Source organism: Mustela putorius, unplaced genomic scaffold, assembly GCF_011764305.1.
Source record: "Mustela putorius furo isolate JIRA1106 unplaced genomic scaffold, ASM1176430v1.1 tig00003845_pilon_pilon_pilon, whole genome shotgun sequence".
NCBI classification, from domain to species: Eukaryota; Metazoa; Chordata; class Mammalia; order Carnivora; family Mustelidae; genus Mustela; species Mustela putorius.
This window is the reverse complement of record NW_025421998.1, coordinates 64843684-64849226: the sequence shown is the minus strand read 5'-3', so window position 1 is coordinate 64849226 and position 5543 is coordinate 64843684. Positions and strand designations below refer to the sequence as shown.

Below are 5543 nucleotides of genomic sequence, written 5' to 3'. Positions count from 1 at the left end.
ATAATAACAACAAAGTGCCATTTTCACACACTAAGGTCGATACACAGAGAGCAATCACCAGAACAATGCCTCTCAGAAGGTTCTTGTGAAAAGTATAAGCTGATACACCTGTAAATCACTCAGGGCAGTGCCTGGCACAGTCGGCATTCAACCAAAGTGAGTTGCACAAACATGTATTAAACACCAAGTCGTTCTGCAGTGTGTTCTAGCTAGGATGGACACAGAGTGACTGTGACCCAAGCAGTCAGGACCTCATGGAAATTAGGAGCAGCTAGAACCTGGTCCCACACTTGTGGAGTGTATGAGGGATATACTTCGCTCCACTCTGGTCCCACGTATCATCCCTGTCACTGAGAGAAGGACAAGTCTCCAGTGTCTCGCTGCCACGGATGCCTGCCCCGACTCTGGGCAGGCCTGGAGGGGTTAAGCCCGTGGATGCAGTCCCATCACTGTGGATGAAAATCCAGCTGCTATTGATTCCTGGTAAGCATGGATGCCCTTCCCAGGTCAGAAGAGAAACCCAAACCATTGTTGAGTAAATATAGTATTCTGTTCACTACATCAATTAGGCTGACCCTAGGGGCTCTGGGAGCCCCCATGTCCGCCATTTGCAATGACAGCTGCCATGCTAATGAATCCACATTGACATGATAATTAAACAATTACACAAAGTGGGGCTTTCCTGGTGTAGCAGCTTTAGCAGGGGTGGCCACGACTGGAGGAGGCCTGGGGGGTGCTCCAGGGCCATGAGGTGACAAGCAGTGCCTGGGTCATTCCCAGACTTGCCCCCAGGGGCGATGGGGCTGGAGCGCTGGAGCACTGCAGCTGCCGCCTCTGGTGCTGGGGTGCGGGGAGGGGGGAGTGACACATGGGAAGGACGAGGCCCAAGTGTGCTCATACACACTTTCTCTCTCTCTCTCTCTCTCTGTCCTCAGGAAATCCTCAGTTGGGTGAAGCCTAAAAGGAATCCCCCATCCTTTTATGGAGGGGATGGGGTACCTTGTCAACTCCAGACTGACCCAACCCTTCCTCTCTGGAAAACTTAGAGACACCCAAGGCAGTGTTGGGCAAACGGGGACAGCAAAGGCCAGGGAGCCGTTGCCTTCCTGGCCTCAGAAGGAAGAGAAGAGAGATCAGCCTCCTCACTAGCCCTGGGGAAAATACCCTTTCTGTGAGCAAATCATCACGAATGCAGAAAGCCCTGGCTTCTTGGTCACCCTGCACAGTTTACCGTAACTTGAGTCGACCCTAACCAGCCGCAGCCGCCTCTGCGAGTCTGGACTTGTGGGTCAGGCAGGCTGGGCTTGTTCTCTACTCTGTAATTTTTGTAAGCCTGGGCATATCAAAAGGTCCTTCTGGACCTTCACTTTCTCCACTATAAAATGGGTTCATAATCACTGCCTTGCCCAACTGTACTTGAGATGAAATAAGATAGTCTATGTAAAAGGACTAATAGCATTTTTCATAGATAATAAATGAGAGAACCTTACTGATGTTAATAAGATTCCACATCAAAATGAGTTCCATCCACAAAAATGACATCAAATAGATTGAAATCTAGAAGATAGATGTCTAGAAGACAGATGAAGACCAACCTAGAAGTGCCTTGAGATGAAGAGAGTGATGCTCTTGGGGACCTCTTGCAAGTGAGGCTGTGTGTAGAGTGTGCTCAGTAGAAACAAAGGAAGAAAGAACAGCAAATGACCTATTTGGGGCAAAGAAAGAGGCAGAAGAGGCGTGTCCTGGCTCAGGACTATCAGGCATCACCCCATGAGAGGTAACTGATGAAACATTTATCCACTCATCCACCCACCCATCCATCCATCCATACATACATACATACATACATCCTTCATACAAAGAAAAATACACATATTAGGGGGTTATGGCACGGAAGTGAACATAGGCCAAACCAGTGTCTGGTCTTATAAGTATCTAATCAATAAATGAATAAATGAAAGAGATGCAATCCCTGTCCTTATGACACTCTGCATGGTGGAGTGTGCTGCCTCTCTTACCTTATGCCTACGTCAGTTCAGGCTGAGCTATGATTTATAGGAGGCAAAGGGACATCAGGTGTATACTTTTATAAGTGAACTACAAAGCAGGTGTAACCTAGTAAGTATGTGCTCAGATGGACATATTCAGAAGCATAAGAGTTTACCAGTGGGCAGGTGAAAAAAATTCAATGTTGGATTCAAACCTTGGGATTCTGAAGTCACACCCAGATTTAGAAGGGAAAGTGCCATGATTGATTAGTAATGTCTGCCCTAGGCACAGGAATGGAGAGAACTCACCGTTCATGCTAGCTATTGTCATCTCAGATTTAGGCAAGGTCTAAGATACACTAGTAATAGAATTTTTTGATTTTTTAAATAGTTTATTCACTGCCTACTGTGAGCAACTAGGGTTACAGTGTGTTCCTGGAACCATGGTTTTGGTTCCATTTTCCTGCCAGTGACCTTAAGTCAAACTGCTCAAGCTCATAAAACCTGAGCTGTCATGCAAAAGAAGTGTGACTGCCTTAAGAAAATCCAAGTTGATTAGCCCAAGTAGCTTAAAAGAAAAGTCAAACTTTGTTAATTAAGCAAACATTTACCAAGCATTTTACTAAGTTAAAGTCCTTGGAAATAAAGAACCCACCTTCCATAAATAAAGGTGGTCAGTGTCTAGAGTGGGAGTATGTTGGAGGTGCAGGGGGTAGAACGAGGGATAAATACCTACAGACACACTGCTATATCACTGATTTAGAAGAGACAGTAGTCAGTGGAGTTAAATTCCAGAGGACTTGAGCATTCTTTGAAGGATGCCCCAAAAGTGTTTTTATGGTTGCCCTCATCTATGATATAGGAGCTGTCATGGTTTTGGGATCATGCTAGAAGTTTGAAATTGAGCTATTAGAATTTCTAGTCCCCCTTCAGCCTATACTGTCTGAGTAAGCCTGCCCTGTGCATGGGAGTGCCTGCAGAGGCCATGAGATGAGAGGCAGGGAGGAGGGGTCAGAGGATGCCTTTGGACACACTCCTCGAAGTGTGGTTTCTGGACCAGCAACAGCAGCACCTGGGAGCTTGCTGGAAGTATGGCACCTCAGGTTTAGCTGCAGACCTATCAAAGCAGACTCTCTGACTTTTGACCAGATATCTGGATAAGTCTCAGGCACACTGCAGTTTGAGAAGTACAGGTTGATACGACAGGAATGCTGCCCATGGCTTCTGCCTCCTGGCTAGTCAGAGTATGTTCTCCACAGGGACACCTCTTCTCTCATTCCCGCTCCTTTAACATTCTTCAATATTCTCTGTAATCAGGCTCTACCCTTTGTTTCTAGGTTCGCAGCCCTCAGTATGACCTCTTCCTGCTATCCTATGTCTTTGGCATCAGAGAGGACCCTTCTTTGCCACAGCCAAGTCAACAATGGCTCCGCAGTAGGAGGGCACTGCATTTATGTGGCTGTGTTATCCACGCCTCGTGGACGTCATCCCCTGCAACTTTCTTGGTAAGTTTTATACGAGAAAAGAGACAAATGCATTCTATCATGGGAGAAGGAGAAGTGGGAGAGAATGAGAGGAAAGGGTCAGGAAGGGCCTGGTTAGTGGACTGGGATGAGATGAGGAAGCCAGGAAAGCTAGGAGAGAAGGTGATGTTGGTCGGCTCTAAAAGAATAAGTCACACGTCCAGTCAAACAATGGGGTTCTCAGGTCGCCTGGCTGGCTCAGCTGGGAAGGCATGTGATTCTTGATCTCTGGGTTATGAGTTTGAGCCCCACATTGGGTGTAGAGATTACTTAAAAATAAAATCTTAAGAAACAAACAAACAATGGGATTCTCCTATTGTTTCTCTATTATTCATTCCTTGAATCACTCATTCAGCAGATATCCATGTAGGTGCCATCTTTGTGGCAGGTTCTGATCCCAGTGCTGAGGACACAGAGGTAGGTGAACCACACCCAAAGCATAAGGTGAGTGGAGATGACCTTCCCTGATCAGCAGGCCGTGGAGGCCCAAGCCTGCACCAGTGCGGTAGGATTGCCATATGCCATCCCTGGACTGGGGCCCCCTCCGCTCACTGCTGTGGTGTCTGAATTCTAAGGCGATCTGAAGTATGAAAACACTCTCTATAAAGTAGATAAAGTGACTGAAGGGTTTTCTGCTTAACCAGAGATTTTCCCTGGGATTAGTTTAATGAGGTGCACGCATTCCTGGAGACTCTGCACACCATCTCATTTAACCATCACAGTCCTGTGACATTGGTAGCAGACCGAGGAGAAAAATGGGGCTCGGAGAGCTGACATGGCATACAGACTGCTGAGTCAGCCTCCGAACCCAGATCTTTGCTGGCCAAGACCACATTCCTGACCATTTAGTGAACAGAGGAGCAAAGGGCAGCTGGCAGCTAGAGGCACAGCGGTTGGACATTTCTGCTTTGAGTTACAATTTTGGATCTGGATTGAATTCATTTGAAGTGAAAATATTTTGTTGGCTTCTAAAGAGGAAGACCCCCTGGACCCCTTCATTCCTAGTAGTCACTCAACAAACATTGGCTGAAATGAATGGTGAGCCTGGAGACAGCCAGGATGGTGAAGGACATGTTTAGGCCTGGGGGTGCCCAGGAACAGCAAAGTCTCCACTTGAGGCTATCAGGAACACTCTGCTGGGGACTCAGCTTTATTGGTTCCTCTCACTCTGTGCAATCCTGGGGACTGTCAAATAAATGACAAGACTCATTTTACAAGTAGACCAGAAGTCTGCAGTGGCGAGCCCAAGCTGATTGCCTATCTTATCTTGAGTCATCAGTCTCTCATTCAGGCTTCCACAAACAAATCTGTCCTGCACTTTGGGAGCGAGGGGCTGATGGAGTGGGCATTTCCCAGGGCCCTGGTCTATCATGAGTCACTGCTGAGGGGGAACTTGGCCAAGCTGAGACTGTGGCCAAAGCGACAAGAAGGCTTGAGAGTTGAGATTCTGGGGGTGGCCTCTTGGTTCTGAGAAATGATGGTGACATGACCACAGTGACAATGGTGTTGATAGATGAGACACAATTTGGGCTTATCATAGGCTAAGTTCTGTGTCATGCACTATTTCTGCATTATGCCATTTAACCTTGGCAACATTTTGGGGGGCTTAAAGAAACTGAGATCCAGAGAGGCTAAGTAAATTTCCTGAGCTCATACATTACTGTGTGGAAGAGATGAGACTTGAAACTCAGTGTGTTGGATTCTAGAGTTTCCTACCTTCTCCTTTGGGACCTTTCTTATAAAACCAGATCACAAAGGCTTTGAGGATTAATTCCAGAAGTTTTCCCTGCATGGGAGGTGGGGAGAAGGGGAACCTGGACCCATCCTTTGCCTCTGTCTTATCTTCCCCTTGAGACCCTCTCACCTGTTTCTTCTTGCCACCCCCATGATGCTTAGCAACAAAGACCCTGGCTGGAACTGTGAACAAACAGAGGATAGCAGAGCAGTATATAAGAAATAATCAATCATCCAAGTTTGTATGGAACTGTACGGTATTTCCATCTTAGCAGAACTAGTTCCTCACTCCTAGGGA

The 5543-nt window shown here is 46.9% G+C and overlaps 1 long non-coding RNA gene across 1 annotated transcript; it reads left to right on the top strand.

Moving 5' to 3' along the window:
• Positions 1–941: 941 nt before the first annotated feature.
• On the top strand, positions 942–4745 carry LOC106004389. The gene is made up of 3 exons (XR_006609547.1): positions 942–1777; positions 3326–3493; positions 3867–4745. It is a non-coding gene; the product is annotated as an uncharacterized LOC106004389 (long non-coding RNA).
• Positions 4746–5543: the final 798 nt, after the last annotated feature.